The sequence below is a fragment of the Corvus kubaryi genome, unplaced genomic scaffold, assembly GCF_017639235.1.
Source record: "Corvus kubaryi isolate FWS band 111438036 unplaced genomic scaffold, C.kubaryi_AGA036_p1.0 72, whole genome shotgun sequence".
Classification (NCBI taxonomy): Eukaryota; Metazoa; Chordata; class Aves; order Passeriformes; family Corvidae; genus Corvus; species Corvus kubaryi.
This window is the reverse complement of record NW_024582060.1, coordinates 1,300,224-1,318,884: the sequence shown is the minus strand read 5'-3', so window position 1 is coordinate 1,318,884 and position 18,661 is coordinate 1,300,224. Positions and strand designations below refer to the sequence as shown.

Genomic DNA, 18,661 nt, shown 5'->3' with positions numbered 1-18,661 from the left:
TGGTGGGGAAAAAAACAGAAGTAAACTAAACCGGAGAAATTTGTGAAGAGGTTTTTTTTTAAACTGCAGGAGAGGTAGCTAGAGTTTTTGAAAAAACCTCCAGCGTCAGCAAACCTCGAGAGCTGAGGTTAAGGAGAAGTGTAGGGTATTGCAGGTAACTCAAATTCTTCATTGTAAAGTGATACTACTCTGCAATCCTTTGTCTTGCAAGAGACTCCCAAGTAAGACTGATGGATAGTGAGCTGTTCAAAGTGCCTCCAATCAATACAGTCTCTAGAGAGTCACAGAAAAGAAACTACCCTTCTTTTTCTTTTTTACCCACATATTTTGCAAGTCAGACTGTTTGAAAGCTCAAAAGGTGAGGCCAGCCCTCATCCCCTTATCACTCAGACATGCAGCACTATGCTATCCAGCACGTGGCAAAGGAGCCAAACGAGACTGTCAACTCTTATCATAAAAATCTTTATGCTTTTTCAAGATTACCTCAAGGTAAAGTGAAATTTTACCAATAAGCTAAATTCCCTCTGCAAACAGTACCTATGTATGAGCTTCAGAATAGCCTGACCAGAAGGTGCAGTGGAGCAGAAACCAGCACACAAAGGCAGGGCTCATGGCCTTTGTGCTCTGTATGTTCCTGTACAGAGTTTAGGCCAACCAACATACATTTAGAAATTGGAACCAATTCCATATCCTGATAAAGTGATAGATGACCTGCTGAACCATAGGAGAAATGGGTTTTAAAAGCATGAATTAATAAGAATTCCAAAACCCAGCAGTCCCAAGTTTTGCAGCTTCTTTAGCAGAATGTGAGGAAGTGTATGCATTTGTCCAATCATAATAATGGAATATACACATCAGGTGACATGTGGCTGATACTGAGAAGGTCTTAGCAGTACAAGAAACAAAGTCACTCTTTCAAGCTAGTGCAGTTGTTCCAGTGTTTCAGTAGAGACAGCTAAGTCACCTGTGCCTCTTCAATGAGGCTCTTCCAGTGACTGAAATTAAAACCTCAATCACTTCGAGAGGAGAGAATTTTGAAACTTCAAAACAGATAGCCTTACTCTTTGGACTGTGCTTCAGCTGAGTTCTGCAAGAACTTGTGAAAGATAACTGAATTTTCCCCAGACACTTTACAGAAGAAAATGTAAGCCCTGCTTAAAAAGTGCAACATAGAATCTACACAAAGTCACAACAGCAAACTTTGATTAAAAAGAGTGCCTTATTTAGGTATGTCCTATGTCATATTTAAGAGACTACTTTTATTTGTTGTGGTCTTGTGAGTTTGCCTGTGGCCTATATGTTGAGGTACAGGTAAAAGGAGGCCTGAGGGGTCAACAGATCTTATTTCTCCACAGTCCAGCTTCAAAACCTTGCCCTGAGACTGGTGCTTCCATTAACATCTGAGCAGCAGACAACGCTTCAGAGAAAGTGCACACACAAGGGGCAGAGAGCAGGAAGCCAGTCAAGGAGTTAGATCACCTATTTCAAAGCAAGCTCAAAGCCTCCTGCTCACCATGCTCCACTTTGGATTCGTGCAGAACTGAACAGGACAGACAGGCTCCTGTAGACCATCAGACAAAGACCACTTCTAACTGTGTTTCATTTACAGTATCAGATGAAAGACATTTAAAACCAGGGAGCTGGCAAGCTCTTCTCAAATGGAAATAATTACTCAAGATGCATATTTCATAGCTGGATGTGCAGTGCCAAGGTATCACAGCACTGACTGCACTACTGATGAATTAAAGCAGGTAGAATCAATACAATGACACTGACACAGTGCAACAGGATATGCCTCCACCTCGAAAGCATTCAAGATTTGTAAATTCATCTCACTGGCTCTCAAGGAAGGACGTGCTAGAGTCAGATGTTATTTTATGACAGGCATTGCCATAAGGTTTTCAGGCTGTCATAGTCCCATGACATAGCAGGGAAACCTAGAGCTTGTCTCTGCTCACTGAAAAGCCTCCTAGCTGCAAACCAGCCAAAGGAAGCTGATGAGTAATGCGACTCTGATATGTGAAAGGGAAAGCTGAAAGAAACAAGGAATGGGAAATGGTTAATTCACATCCCTCGGATTTTGAAAGTGAAGAAAAAGAGCTTTCAGAATCATACAGGCTAAGCAGATTTCCTCGATGAAGCAGGCAATCAAGTGGCAGACAAACTTAGTTTCCTAAGGCTAAGCAAATTGTGCACAGCACTACTCATGGGATACGTATTTATTTTCAGACTAGTTCCAGATGCAGTTTTTCTCTTTAGCATCTATTTGACCTCCCTAGCCTGAGGCATGCTGGAAAGGAAAAATAAATGGAAAATTACTCTAATTATTCTCCAACTCCAGCTCTTCTTTAATGCTGACCCATTAGAGGGGATAAGAAAGATGTGTGTTTTCCAGCAAAAGCAAACTTGCTGATCCCTCTCCACAGTGTTCTTATCATGCTGACTAGACCATGTGGTCCTGTAAATAAAGAGCTGCTGCATCTTAATGAAGACTTTTCTGCAATTTGGGAATGTGCCAAGCATCTTCATTGTTATTTCAGATTAGTTAGGTTCCATATGAGGATCTAAGCCTGTGCATTTTGACTTTGATGTGCCAGCAAAGGATCCAGCTTTTGGAGCTTTCATTGGTTTTGCTTCTAATATGATCAGCAGCCCCATAACAAAGTGCTTTGTCTCAAATTAATTTCAAACGATGAGTCAGTAATGACAGATTTATATTAACAAATATTACTAATATTGATTACTGATAAGGATCTGTCTGTTTTATGAAGCTCAGAGGCTGCAGACACGATCTGTAGTAAATGACTAATGACAGTGACAAATGACTTGTTCTAGAGGTACTTTATAGAAACAGTTTGAATAAAAGAGTGAAGCTCCTACAGCTACATTCAAGAACCAAGCAAAATATTTTCAAAGACAGCATAGCCAAAGTCTCAGGGAGAATGAAATTCCACCCTGTAATCTAAACGCTTAGGGTTAATTCCTGGGAAATAAGGAGAGCACAGTTCATATTGAACTCGTGAGGCACCATGCTGAAATTTCACCTACAGCTCTCATTTCTCCCCACCACAAAATTTTTGCTGCAACCTGAGAGCTGCATTTACTGGATTTGGGGCTTTTCTTTTTGCAGTGTAGCAGTGAAATACTTCATTCAATTTCCCCACTACAGATAAAGTTTCATGCTACCAAACACACCACTATTAAGCTGGATGTTGAGCAGAACTAGGAAATGGAGATTGAGCCCCCACCCAAATGCAGTAACTAAGTAAACACTGTGATCCACAGCATCATCACCCTGCTAATCCCCACCACCCTTCAACAAGAATTTGTGTTGTTGACTGTGTCCAGCTGGTGCACAAAATTCTGCTCTCTCAAGTCCTTCTGTGCTACGGTTCATTAATTTAAGCATCTCAATATAATTAAACTGAAAAGTCCATATACATGAACAAGTTTGATTACAAAGTCTTTGGAAAAGACTTTCACTTCTGAAAAAATGCAGATGTGCAGAGCTAAAACAGATGCAGAAACAACAGAAAAACAGGTCTCGAGAATCAGAGGTAAGTCACAAAATAGCAGGTAATGTTGCTTTACAACAGGAAATAAACCACATCTCACAAAGTACCTGATGCTGAAAGCTTACAACTAAATCACCAAAACTGCCATTACCAAAAACCCTATTAAAATACCCAGTGATGACCATTCATAGTTTCATAAGTGGTATTTGCATTCTAATACCATCTGTCATGCCACCTACTAACAATCTCAACAAAAGATCATAAAAAAACCCCAACTCTGCAGTGACCATCTGACACAAGGCATGGGCAAGTGACTGACACAATGGAATCCTAGCTTCTGAGGTTTTTTGACTTCATCTAATTTGCCATATCTTTATTTTAGAGAAATTTGGGCTTAGACTAATTATTTAAATGAAAACAGAAAGATCCTGATGTGGAGTGTCATTATTCTTTTTCCCCCATCATTTTCAAGACAGCAGAACCCTAAAGCCACACACCTTGGCACTGCTGCACTGCTGTGTTTTTCCCCAAAGCAGAGGAGAGCTGGGTACAGTAAAAGGTGAGATCGGTTCACTCAGTGTCTTAACTGCCCTCAGAATGAAAGCGAACAGGAAGTAGGGGATGGGTCACATCATTAAGATCATGTGTGAAACCAGTTCAAGCACACAGGAAAAATGTTATCAAATACTGAAGTGAGAGGTGTCAAAATCAGAAGCACAAAGAACAACACACCAAAAAAAGTCAGTGTGTGAGATCATCAGTTAATGAGGAAGAATGTGGAAAACATTGATCCATTAACCAATGGAAAAAGGAGAGCATTTGATATATGGTTGCAAGAAGGATTAAGTATTACATGACATTTTTGCATCAATTTTTACAAAAGAAAAAAAAAAAATCCATCAAGAGCTGGTGCCTAGGACAAACAATCCTCAAACCAAAGCAGGTATTGTTTCCAGCTGGAAAAGGGAAACAAGTACTTGGATAATGCCCATGCTTCCAGCTACTTTGGTACTGCACCCTAGAATGTCCTAGAGTGTTTAAAGCACTCTCTGAAGTAACCTCAAAGCTGTTGGCTGCTGGGTTTGGACTCATGGAAGAGATCTCAGAGGACTCAGAAAGGGTAAATTGAATCCCCAGCTAAAAAGGAGAAGGAGGGCAAATTTACCAACCGGTTTAACTTCAGTTTCAAAAAAGAGAAAAAATGTGGAATGAGTAAAATAAACAAACATCAGCAAGTACTTGCAGGACAAGCAGAAAAAGAGCAAGAGACATGGGCCTGTCATGAACACATTGCATCAAAGAAAACCAGCTTCTTCCAGAAGCGAGCAACAGAATTCACAGGCAAGATGGAAGCAGTAGGGTCCATGTCTCCTGATTTTATTAATCAGGATAGTTTCATAAGAATTCTGGGGACGTAGAAGCAAGAAAAAAATTGGTGTATCATGAGTATGAAACCAGTGGATTATCATTGCTGTACATCTAAATTGGAGGATGTGTCACAGGGAAGTACCCAGCTGCCTGCCCTGGGTCTGATTCTGTTCCATGTTTTGATTCTGCTCAATTAATGATCTGGATGATTAAACGGTGAATAGTGTTATTAAACACACAGGTAACTGTGAAGCTGGGAGGTAAAGCAAATACACTGAAGGACAGGATCTGAATTTAAAATTAACTTCATGAATTGAAGAAAAAAAATCTTTAAAAGAGGCTGGAGTTCAGCAGGGACAAATGGAAAGTATTTAAGCAAAATGAATCATCTGCCTGAATTATTTTCAGAAAAGCCTTGGGGTTTATATTGGATCCCCAACAGAACAGAAGCTGATATTGTCATTCTGCCTTGTTCCCATTAAAATGCAGTCATCCCAGAGAAGTGTACAAACAGGGATAACATCCATGCAACACCACAAGCAATCCTCCCCTTCAGCTCAGCATTGGCAGGGCTTCAGCTGAAACACAGTGGGCAGTTTTGGGTTCCACACTCCAGACACACTGGCTCAGTTCAGGCTGCCCAGAAGGGAGCAAGGAAAACAACCAAAGGCCTGGAAAACGTGAGCCAAAGTCCCAGAAACAGGAATGGCAGGAGTCAGCCTGCTGTTCCTGGGGATGTGAGGGGGAGCATGGCAGGATAGCAGTCTTGAACCATGTGTCTGTATATATATAATATATCTGGGGTTAATATACATTTCTAGACATATATGTATGTATTCCAAAGAACAAAAAGGCAATATCTATCACCAAACTCACAGGCAATAAGCAGTGGGTTTGGCAGTAAGAAAAATTCCTTCCACACTCTCAAGTCTCTTAGATCAGGCCAGGAAAAAACCTCTATCTGCAATCACACACCTGAGGTGAGATTTCTAGTGAGCAGTAGTTCCTTTTGTTAGTTTAAAGCAAGTTTGACATGAAGAAAAGCCTTTGCACAGAAAGATTATGGATTTATTCCATCAGTTACTCCATCAAAAGAGACCCCTCTGCGTAAGCCCTGCTTCACTCCAAACTTCAGATGATCACAGCTACCTCAGCACCTGGCAAGGCTCCCTTTTCCGTGTGTTCATCATCCATGGTGGGGGGAGGGTGGGGATGCTCAGGACCATCGACCTGGAACTCTTTCTTTGGTTTTAAAACCTCACTTTGCAAATATTAAAAGTCTCAAAGACTTTCTGGATCTCAGGACAGCGACCAGCCACACGCAAACTTTAAAATCTTGACATGAAATGGACCCAATTATTTGTATGACAAAACAGGGGGTTTTTACCCAGAAATCTTTAGTAACTTTTCAGTTGCCACACCTGGAAACTTCCTGTAGTGAGTGCAAGGCTGCACATACAACTAAAGCTCTTTCTTTGAAGCATGAGGTGTATATTTTTCCCTATTAGCCTTTTTTAAAAGAAGTTGAAAAGACGTTAATCCTGATCTCTATTGGCTAAAAGCGACACTAGGTGTTTTTCCCCAAATAGAAGCTTTATCTGAAGGCATTTTGTAAGTAGAAGTAGGAATTATAATGAAAGCTGGGTCACAACTTGAACTAGGATTTTTTTCTACAAGATTTATAATAGACACATACAGTTTTAAACATCACAGGCTGAGTCCCAGTGTGTAGTTGTTAGCCCAGATAAGAGGGCTAAAGAATTTCTCCTGTAAATTGAGGGTTTCAGAACACACACACACATAGAAAATACATGATTTAAGGCAGTTTGTTTGCCATAGTTGAGACTAAACATTTTTTTAAAAATCTCAACAAAAATACCGTTTTCAAGAACTGTGCTTCATCTGAAACAAGATCTTGGTCTTCCTTTATTTCCCTCCTCAAAAACTAGGAGGTTTTTCCTGCATGCCATTAACAGAAGATGCAGTGAGCTTCTAGCAATGTGGAAAAAAAGTCCATTTCAACAAAGAGCACAAGTGAACAGGCTGCTCTCACTTCCAGTGCCTCCAAGTTAAATATTTAGGCTTGAAAATTAACTCCTGACACTGCATGGCAAATCACTGAAGCTTTGCCAACACCACTGAGATTTTGAATTTTCTGAGGAAGGTTCCAGACCGGTAGAACAGGCAGCACAGTGGATTCCTGGCTCCTGAATGAGGCACAAGACTACAAGCAATAATAATTCCCTACTGAGATAAAGCATGGGACAACTCTTCCTTAAAATCTTCTTAAAATTAAGTTCTCTCCATGCAAAAATCCCATATTTCAGAATATTTTGCAAACTCCTTGCTTCCTAATCAGGTTATTCTTTCTACATGCACAAATCTTGGACATACAAGAGATCCAGACGGCAAGATACAGATTTCTAGGATTTCCCTTGAGAATGCTGTGGTTTTCAATGAACACAGTTCCAGTGTTTAGGGTGGTTTGAGTTTTTTGAGGCTTTTATTTTCTTGAGGGTGGGGAGAAAGGAAGGGGTGCTGTTTCTGTTGCATTGTGGGCTTTTTTTAATAAAAGACACAATGTTTTACTTGTAGTAAAAACAAGTTATATTCCTATTTACTGATAAACTTGGGGTTTAAAGCAACTCTGTTCTGCCTCCTTCACCAAAGAGGCATCTCACCAAACCTTGCCCAGGAGAAAGTAGAAAGCTCCAAGTTTGAAAATTCTCACCAGACACAAAAATCCATCTAGCTTGGGAAGTTTCTCTTCTGTAACTATGGATTCAAGAGAACCAGACTGGGAGGTGGGGTTTTTTAGAGAGGATGAAGGGGGGGGGCGTGGGGGGAAGCATGAACCCTACTACATAATAAGCCCCTAGGCAAGTGTCTAATGTGAAAGGTGTGATAATTGATAGAGGTCAACTCAGCTGAATCACAGATTCTATTAGGAGATAAATTTATTAGGGTGAGGAGGCGTTAAGGGGGCAATTTCCTTCAAAACACTTGCATTTTTTTCTTTTGCAACCTTCAAGCTACAAGAAAGCCCAAAGAAACTCTCAGAGAATCCTTTTCGGCTGCTTGGGATGAGCTTCTGGTGGCACCAGAAGTCAAGCCAGGGAACGCTTTCCTTCAACCACAGCTAGGTGAAGCGTCCATAAAACCCACAAACAGCAAGAGAGGAGGAGTGACAAACATCTTTGTGCTGGTAACAGCATCTGTACTTGTCTCAAACAAGCCTGAGAGAACCCAATCAGCCCTGTGTTTGAAGGAACAGCTAGCAAGGGTTTTTACAGAAACCCACGTTTCTCCTGGGATAGCACAATCCCCAGCAGAGCACAGGGGCAATTCCAACACCAAAGGGCAAGTAAGTAAAAGCCCAAAGCTCCTCACCTTGAGGCAGCTGGAGACACATGTCTCATGGGGTAGTGCTTTGATACATCTGCCTAAAGTAGGGCACCTGTCAGCACAAAACCTTTGCAGTACCATGCACGCACATCACGGTGAGCTTCTTGGAGCAACACCAGGCTTCCTGGGCAAACTCCAGGCACAGATCCTCCTTTTTGGAGACACCAAAAAAGAGCTTTCTTGTTTAAATGCAATTTTTTTCCACCATTTGTCTAAATTCTTGTTACCACCATTCCAGATCCTAGGCCCAAGCACATCTTTGGTGAGATTTCCTAGACTTCAGTAAAATTTCTCTGGAGATTAACTGTAACTCAATAAATTGGATTCTTCTGACAAACCTGTCATCTTAACTGCTTGTCATTTTCTTATTGGTGAATGATTGTTCTCCACTTAGTGAGTAATCTAAATATAACTTCTTTACAGAAATTAAGCTCTTACACTTCAAAAATAATCCTCGCTGTATTAGATGGTCTCCAGATTCCTTGTCTGAGAATGCAGAGTGGGATAGAAACCAATACACAAACCTGTGAATTTGGTTTGCCTCACCCTACCCAAACCATTTTAAAAAAGGGATTTGGTCTAGACCCCCTCCATAGTCAGTGCAGAGGATCATTTCCCCCACCCTTAGGATGGATTTCTGAAACACAAGTGAAAGCAGCTGCTCAAAGTGCCAATTTCTCTTACTGTACAGAAGTAATCTAAAACATAAGTTTAACTGCACAACAAATTTAAGTGGATTAAATGAGATTAAATGATGCCCATTTATTTGAGGGGAGCACATGCATGCACATGTGCTTGTGCACAAGGTAGAGAGCAACTCTGCAGCTGCTTTTAGCCCAATTCTGTAGCTGCCTTTGGCCCTAAACATGTGACACAGTTTGGAAAATATGTACAAGCATATGAGATCTAAATAATTCAAAGCCTGCAATCTCAATAGTCTTCATCCTAGAAAAATCAATCACAGTTCTTCCACAACTCATAGTATTCTCAGTCCAGAAATAGCAGTCTGTTCCCATTTACAGCAGAGGATGGCTAAAAAGCACAAAGGGATCTCTATATAGGTCTGTATCTGAGTTACAGACAACAGACATTTCTATAAAGACAGACTCACCCAAACCGACACAAAAAGAAATCAAACTTTTGCAGCCAGATCTAAATGGAGATCAGCCCTGACAAACAATAGACAGTGGCAATTCTGACAGGCTGAGGGCTTTTGCTTCCTCTTGCTGTTCACAGAGTCAGTGTTCAGCTGCACAAAGCCAGACAGCAGCGGAGTTTGTGGGAAGGAGCTCAGCAAGTGCAGAGAAGGAGAGTTTACATTTACCTTCTATACAAGCCATAAGAGCTCGGTGCCAGCCCTCCCTCACAGTGCCATACCCACCCCAGGAAGCCATTAATCCGCATTATGACACAATAACTCAGATTAAAAGGGACCTCCAAAGGCCATCTGCTCCACATCCTCCTCCTTTTCAGCCCCCTCCTTCAAAGTGGGCAAATTTCATCGACCTCTTTGGCTCTCCAGCAGCACACTTTGCAGCTTTACTGTTACCTCTGAGTCTGTGTGGGGTTGGGAGAACTCACCCAAATCAAAGATTCATTCAGCTACTGGGCATACAATTCAGGAGAATATATATGAATATATATATATATATATATACACACATATATATATAAAAATACATCTCAGTGTATAATCTCTCTGATTTCCAGAGGTACCTACTACATTATCCTCAGTGGAAACCAGACATTGGCACACACACAAAACAGCCACTTAAAAACTGTTTGCTGCTTTCCAGAAGGGCAACAATTTATTTTAAGATGCATTTACCTAATTTTAGATTAGGCATGCAATATCCTAATAAATTAAAGATGCACTCCCTTCTTGAAATGCAGGCAGTTTCAAAGGAAAAGGTATTATAAGATGCTTCAAGTGTCAAAACTGACTTTGACTTCAGCTATTAATCTTAGTGTTCTAAAAACCACATTTTTCTATTCTTAAAATGTGATTTATTTTTCTTCCCCTACTGCTTGCAATTATACCAACAAAACATCACCAAAACCAACTGAAGAGGAAAGTTTTGAAACAAATTATACAAAAAGTTCTACCAAATCCTAAGAATTTAGTAAGTAAAAATAGAAAAGTTTGGTGTTTCTCCTAATTTCAGTCATCTGATTAATGTTCTCATTTTTGAACAACTTTAGACACAATAAAAGTATTCAAACAGGAGGGCTCTTTGTAATTTGGCATCATTAAGGTGCTGGGAAAAGATCATGCAGAAAAAGGGAAAATTTGAACTGAGGGAAGAATAAAAGCTTCTTCCATGCTATTTCCTTTCATCCACAAAATCTCAGGGGGATGCTTTATATCCAACATGCTCTGCAAACCAAGGAAAAGCAAGCCCTTGTGAACCTCCCTTCAAACAAACCCACAGCAAATCACTAGCCACACGAATGTAAACCATGCTATACACCCAAGGAAAACAGTAGCTCAGTTAATATTCAGGGTGACATTAAAAGATAAGTAAACAACAAAAAAACCCAACCCCAAACCATTCATTTACTCAAAGTAGAACTTTGTGATCCAGAGGTATTATTGCATAACAGATTTAGAGTCATATTTTTACAGCAAACCTTGCATAGAGGAAAATAATTCAACTGAGTTGTTTGGTACCTAAAGTAATGGGTTCTATTTCCAGCATGCAGACTTTCCTCTAATACTTTTTATCTGGTATCTTCTCACTGAATGTTCCAAGTCTAAATATTAAGCATGTCTAATGTACAGATGCAGAACCAAGAGCTCTTGGCTTGCCCTGCTAGTTATGAGCCTTTCCAAACTAAACAAGGCACTAATCAGAAGATTGCAACTGTACCAAAGAGGGGAACTAAGGGAGAGAGATAATAAGGGGTGGGGAAAATTAGCAGGAGACAATCTTTGCAAGCACCTGTATGAGGCAAATCAGCATCTGCTTTACATCTCAGGCTCAACGCTGTCACACGGAACCCCGAAATAGTTCTTGTGTCACTGGTTGACTATACAAAGATTGTTAAGCTGCTTCCCTGTGACCTTTTCTACAGTGGATGCAGACAAGTGTTTGAGGCAGTCTTTGGAGATTCTTTCTAAAAATAAAGGCTCCTGTTTATATGGAAGCAGATCCATTGATCATTGCTGAATTTACGCAGAGCAGAGCAAAGGTGGCACAAGCAGATCCACACCAGGTTTGCAGAGCACTTGATTAGAGCTCAGCAGGCTGTGTGTGAGCACTGCCACTGAGAGAAGGCTCTGGCAGCTGCTCCAGCTCTGGCTTCAGAGTTTGCAGATCACACCAAGGACGGTGAAAGCCGAGGCTTTTGTGTTCCTTTCTTGGGATGCTCTGCACTTTGCAGGATCAGCATCACAAAAGCAGCAGGAAATTTCCTATAAACCATTTACTCTGACAGCATCTGAGCACTGGCCAAGAGATTCTGTGTTTTTACTGCTCCTTAGAGAATCAAAACAAAAAGAAAACCACAAAAACCCAAACCGACAAACTAACAAAAACATAGCAGAAAACCTCAAAACATCCAGCCTATTCACAAGGATTAAGAATCTCTTATTACCTCTGGAGTCTCCCATCAGTCTCATGCCCTCCCTGTCTGCAGGAAGAAGGTGCATGCAGGTTAACTCCTCCTCCATGACTGAGCTGCTTTGTCCTTGTTGGCTCTAACCACTGGACAGAATGAACCAGCACACAGAAACACAGCCCTGGACGAATTTCAACCTATGTGTGAGCCTAAAAGTCCAGGGAGTGTGGCTGTACAGAGCATAACCATGCAACCCAACATGGCAGGCCCCAGTTCCAGAGCCCACTCCTCAAAAAGAATAGTAAAATAGCTTAAGGAACTGAGAAAAAAGAGGTGTAAGAAATGTAGAGCGGGATAATATCTTCAATGAGAGACCAAAAATAGCTGAACCGTTTAGCCTTACGTAAGGGAGAGTTTTAAAAAATTGATCGGAATTAACGAGCACGAGCACGTGAAAGGCTTTTGACACGCCTCATGACCCTTCCAACTGAATGGAATAACCAAATATTCAATATTTGGTAGCTGTAACTAAGCAAATTCGGATGTCTAATAAGGTGTACACGGGTGACAGTGAGGAGGCCTAACCAGGGGAAACTTCACTGTGAAATGTCAGGGGTCGCTTCCACTTCATCTCCCCAGGGCAGGTCTGCTTAATTTTCTAATGACCCTTTTGGTGATCAAACAATTCAGATCAGAAACTAGATTCTGGGAGAGACTCTTCAGCTTGGCAGATGTCCCCAAAAATCTGTTACCCACAGACAGCCCAAGGACAGTAGGAAGCTCAAAGCTATCAGGATGATATTTAAAGTACACCAATTGGAAATGTCTCTGTAAAAAACTGCATCTTTTGCAACATGTTGAGGCCTGTAGTGGGACAAATGCAACATTTTCACGTAGGCTGGGGATCCCCATTGTCCTTATTTCGAGTTATTTGCAGTACAATGGCTCAATCAGAAAAGCAGTGTTACAAAAACAGTTACATTATTTTAAGTAAATTACTCCCACTTAAATCCATACATTTCCTCTTGTTTTGAGTCATTGTATCATTACTAGGCACAGACAGTAAATGAGCATTCAAAAGCAAATGGTGAAACGATGACAGAAAACATCAGAGACAACCCCATGCAAAATTACAGAATAGCATTTCAAAGAGGCAAAACATATGTTTGTGATTTCTTTCAAGAGATTAAACCGGAAGCCACTGACGGTAAATACTACGTTTAAGGGCTGTTATTTCATTAAAAAACATCCCCTCACTTCCTTTTTTCAAAACTCAGATCCCACAGCTGAGCTCACAAAGTTCAGTTGTTTCGCCAGCACCCCACGAGAAGGGCGAGCATTGCTTTGAGCTGGTCTGTCCCACTGCAGACTCCAGCTTCTGTGGGGAGAGCCTCTCGCTGGTGCCCTCCAGGAAGCTCTAACAGCTGCCCCACACGCCGTGGGTGCCGTGCACAGCCCTTCTCCCGGGGCACAGCAGGTGTTTGGGCACTACAGAGCCTGGGCAAAGGGCAGCAGGACAGAGCCAGAGCCGTAAATTCTGAGGAAAGAGCCCCTGAAGAGACAACAGGATGATACAGAAAGACTTTGTGTCCCCGCTTGTGGCAGCGAGAGGGAGACATTTGAAAGGATACACATTCTTTGTACAGTAGCACAAAGGTATAAAGAAAGAGTGTGCCACCCTTTATTTACAATGATAAAAACTTTCTCTGCCAAGACAGGTTCTCCTTTTCTTCTGATGTCACCAGAAGCATCACTCCTCTGGCTGCGTCCTGGAGGGACAAGGGCTCTCCCTGTGGCTGAAATCACAGATCCAGCACACCCCACCTGCCACTCCGGGCTCTGGTAGGCAGAACCCCATCTGCCAACACGCCCACAGTTGAACAAAGTCACCAAGTTCATGAGACCAAATGAATTTCACACCTCATTTATCTTCTCTTTGAGACCCTGCTAGAGGAGGAGTGGTCCATGACTCTCAAACCCAGGTCTGCTGCATTGGTTCGCCCCAAAGCACAGCCCACACCAACCAGAGTTACTGCAGAGAACCCTCTCCACACTGCTGTTACCCAGCTACTAATCTTTCCTGCTGAGTTTGGTACATCCCAGCCAGCTCAGCTGCCCACACTCAGCAGCCAGGGAGTAAAGGCTGGACTGATGGCACTGTAATTCCTCTGATGCTGTGCCTCCTGCCACGCTTGCCATCCCTCTCTGACACTGCCTGGGAAGCCCATCTCTCTCCTGAAGCTACCTGGTCTGCATTCACAAAGTCCCCCACTCCCAAACACAACCTTAGGAAAAATGAATTGTTCTCAACCTAGATGGAGACAGGGACATTCCTCGAGAAGCAGCTTCCATGAATTTCCAACTGGGATTTTTCCCAGGTTATTATTTTTCTTATCATGCTTGTCTTTGCCAATTTCTTTTGTTTAACAGCATGCATTCAGGCAGGAAGCACACACTGAAAGCATTTGCCTTCACACAGGGCACCCGAAAGACAGGTGACTTAAACCTAATACAGGCATAGAAGTCCTTCCTTCACACCGTGCTTCTGTTGTTGACAACCAGAATTGGAAATCAACACACATGCAGAAGGTAGAATTCAGTTCACTAGCTCTAGGAATCTAAAGTCTGACATTTAGTCTGACTTAGTCATCAAAGCTTTAGCAATATAGTCAAGGCAGAGTTAAGTAGCTCCCAAAAAAGCAGCCTACCCCACCTGTTTTAGATATCTCTAATGTTCTTTGGCCATGGCTGCCTTCCTCTCCACTCACTACACACCAGCTCTAAAGGATTAGTTCTAACTAAGCAATTTAAGCACCTTCAGTGAGGTAAAGTGAAATCTATGCCAAATGATCAGTTTTACTAGATGAAGAACGACAATCTGGAAACACAGACCATTTCTCTTTAATTTCATACTATTCTATTTCTTTCAAAATCCTTTATAACACAGCTAGATCCCTCCAATCACAGTCACTTATTCATTCTGGTCCACTAAGCAAATTATACTTCTGCCTATATATACACTCAACTGTGTAGGCACAGTGCAACTGCAGACATCTCAAAGACTCTCTAATGGTTCCCAAGAGTAGATCATTTTTCCCAGCTATTTGGAAACAAACATAAAAATGCCTCATGATACCCACACTGGAAAGATGGCAGATAAAAATCAGAAATATCTGTGTATCCAGGTTGCTATTCAAGCCCCAGAGGTGCCTAGTGATGAGTGTGTGTAGATCTGGAAAGAAAAGAGAGGTCTGCCTCCTCCTATCCAAGTAGGCTGTGTGCACACCACAGAACACCAGTGCAGTCCCCAGAGAGAGACCAGACAGCAGCTCCCTTTCCTATCAGACTCCCATTGGACCATGGCAATGTCTACATTCAAGAGAAACACACTTTATCTCTGCAGTTTACATCTGAGAGGGAAACCACACACATAAAGCACCTGGTTCAAAATTCAAATGACTCCTCATAAACCTGTCTGATCATTTCTTTCCAGTTCCTAGGACATCAGCCTCCTTCCATGGCTGTTACATCCCAACTATAGAACTGATCATCACCAGGGAAAGATTGCACTTGCAAAGAAGAGAACCCTCCTTGCTTATTCATACACAGCACTCATTACTGAAGTTCAGAGTCCTCAGAATAATTGGTATTAGGGCTGCAGGCTCAGCCTGGCCTGGGTAACCAAGCAGGACATGGAAAACTACTGGCTGTGACATGAGAAATTACCAGAAGTGATAATAAAGTGAGAAGCTGACAAGAGTTACAGGTGGCATTGTGAGAAATGGCCAGATTCCAGACAGTTCAGAGGGAGCTGAGTCACAGAGGAACAAACTTCACACTTAGTTGAGGAAAGTGCTGGAGTCCTACAGGGGAGTACCACAGGGACAACAGTGCCCAGGTAACTGTGTTAGGAATGTGAAATAAGGCCAGGATTACTGAAAACCAGTACCAGAAACACCAAATTTGGGTATGGAGGTAGAAAAGCTGGTGCAGTGGGGAAAAAAAAAACCAACAAAACTAGGGTTGGGTTGTTTATTCTGGAGAACACTGGAGTGAGAAGGGAGACACAAAGACAGAGAAAAAGCAAGTCAGAAGAACTGGAACAGGATAATGCAAATCATGGCACAACAGTGGCACGGGGGTCTCCATCAGGAGCCCTGCCCTTGATCACCACAGCTGGGCCAGGACAAAATACCCAAGCTGTTGTTCTAATCGTACCACAAAACCCAAACCTGCTTGTGCACTCAGGAGGACCTGGGCAGGGGCTGCTCTGCCTGATTTGCACCCAGACACGGGGATCAGACACCCAGTACTGCTGTGTCTGGCCCACGCTTGATGACATCAGTAACTAAACACCATTTCATAACATGGATCTTATGAAAATTAAATGCCTTATTAATTTCTTTGCATGCACCTCCCAGGGTAATCTCTTCACATAAGCACACACAACATAGCTGATGAAGGAAGAGAAAATTAATTTTCCAAGCCTATTAACCCTGCACACTGGGAAGATGGAGAGAGTTTTTTAATCCTGGAAGATGTTCATATTACAGGGATTGTGACCCTGTAAATATATAAGAGGGGAAATAAATAACTTCAGAGAACATATTTCTTATTCACGCTTCCAAAGGCAAAGAAGTACAGCTTTTGTGGAGGTATGAGACTTTCTGAAAGTCTCCATCCTACCACAGAAATAAATTAGAGTACATTCTGATCCTCTAAATGTCCATACTCCATTCTTTACGTTAATCTCCCAAACAGCATCTGAAATTCTGTCAGAATTCATGATGTTGTAACTGCAGAATCAGGTTTAGATACTTTCTACTGCTGTTATCAGAACAACAAGCTACGTGAACTAGAGGTCTAAAGCCTAAGATGACAAGTGGGGCTTTCCATCTTCTGCAGTAATTCTGTCTTTAAATAGATAGCATTCTAAAATAGTATTCCAGCACTGCCATAGGGAGACGAGTAATAAAATTCACCAATGTATTAAGCCATCTGGATGAGCTTACATCACATTCCTTTTGAAGTATCAAGCACCACTGATATGTGCTAAAAGAATGCATTTCCTTCCCTCTGATATTTGTAGCATCGACTCCACACAGGGCTTTCCCATCCGTATTTCTCACAAATAATGAGTCCTCCGGCCCTACAGCATCCTTAGGAGCACCCAGCCAGACCTAGCTCCATGTTCTGTGCACTGATGTTCTCCATCAGAAACCACCTTAAAGCACAACAGACAACAATCTCAGGAATGCATGCCCCAAAATAAAAGTAAAAAAAGCGTTCTGGTGAAATAAGAGCAAGTTCAAGGCAAAGCAAGATAACAGCAGAGCTCTCAATAAGGATGCTAAGTACTGGAAAAAGAGATAAAGAACTGCTGACCCATATGTACTCATTTAGATACGAGCTTTGCCCTGAAACAGCAGGATGTATGCTCCAGTCAAATGCATCTCTCTCTACAGAAATACTCCAAGCTGTGTAAACCACATCACAAATTAAAAGCACTCAAGGAGATGCCTAAGCACAACGTTTCATAGAAAGTAGCAGAAGTTGCATTATCAGCATTAAAAACTTCCTGCAATGTTTTGTTGAATTATTCATGCCTCAAGATGAGATCCTTTTTTAAGCACTTCACATTTGACCATGTGCCATGATACTTTCCCAGGGATTCTGCCAGGCACCTGTAAAGCTCATACTCAGTTTTTCTGAAGTTTGAGACCTGAATTTTTTTTTAATTTTATTTCAAAACACTTTGGTTGTCTTTAAGAACTGCCAGTAGCAAGTCCCTCTTGTTATTTTTGACTGATTTCCTGGCATGCATAACAGCTTTTATCACTGCATGCAAGTTGGGACACAGCCTTTCATCTCTTACCATCTTTCTTGACACTCTTTGCTCTAAAGCAGAGAAAAGAATTCAAGCCATGCTCATCTTGGGCTTTCACTCTCTGCTTTTATTTCTGACTTTTGCCATAATGGCTGAAAAGACAAGAGCTACTCAGAGATGCTCAGTGCCAGACATCACTGTTCCATTGCATTTGCTTTCAAATCCGAAATTAAAATGCAACTATTAACTCTTTTGGTCATAACGTAACTCGAAAACACTAAATTAAGGATTTGTTTTTTCAGCATATTCCCTCAGGATTTTGCTCATTTCTGATTTAAGCAAAAAGCTTTGTTACACTAAACAAATAGCAAACAATTCTCAAAGAAAACAATGGAGAAAAATTTTCGAGACCTCAGCAGTGTGCAGGACCAGCACATGCCAAACACCTGCTAATAAACATTTCACACTCACAGAATTTGTGCAATTGAGCCAAAGCCAGCGAGAACCTGCCAGGCAAGGTACTGGAGTTCTGTTGCTCAACAAATTCACTGATCTATGAATTCAACTTTGGTGCTGCCATCACCAAACATAATTGATGTCTGCAAATCTCAGGCTTTCCACTTAAAATTTTCGCTTAGGTGAAAGTGATGTAAAAATTTCATGTAATCTACTCCTAGTTATTGCTCCTGAATATAGTCATACTAAAGTTCCATTAAACCCACAATTAAACCTGATCACTTTCAATTTTCACCCCATAAATGCCTTTTACTTCTCTCTAAAGACACCAATTTGAATTTAAATTACACCTGAAAACACTCTGTGCATCTATACAATTTATAACAGGCAATAATAACCGGCAGTATACAATTTATAAAAGCAATAATAGGCAATTTAATTATCATACACGAGTTTCAGCACACAGGTGAAGCTTTCCTCCCTGCATGAGTCAATTTGTTCACAACTCCAGAGAGTCAGGAATACCATG

The 18,661-nt window shown here is 41.5% G+C and overlaps 1 protein-coding gene across 22 annotated transcripts in view; it reads right to left on the bottom strand.

The window, feature by feature from the left end:
* The window catches only part of CACNA1C (calcium voltage-gated channel subunit alpha1 C), a 464,262-nt gene that overhangs the window by 395,192 nt on the left and 50,409 nt on the right, over positions 1-18,661 (bottom strand). The window lies entirely within an intron of this gene.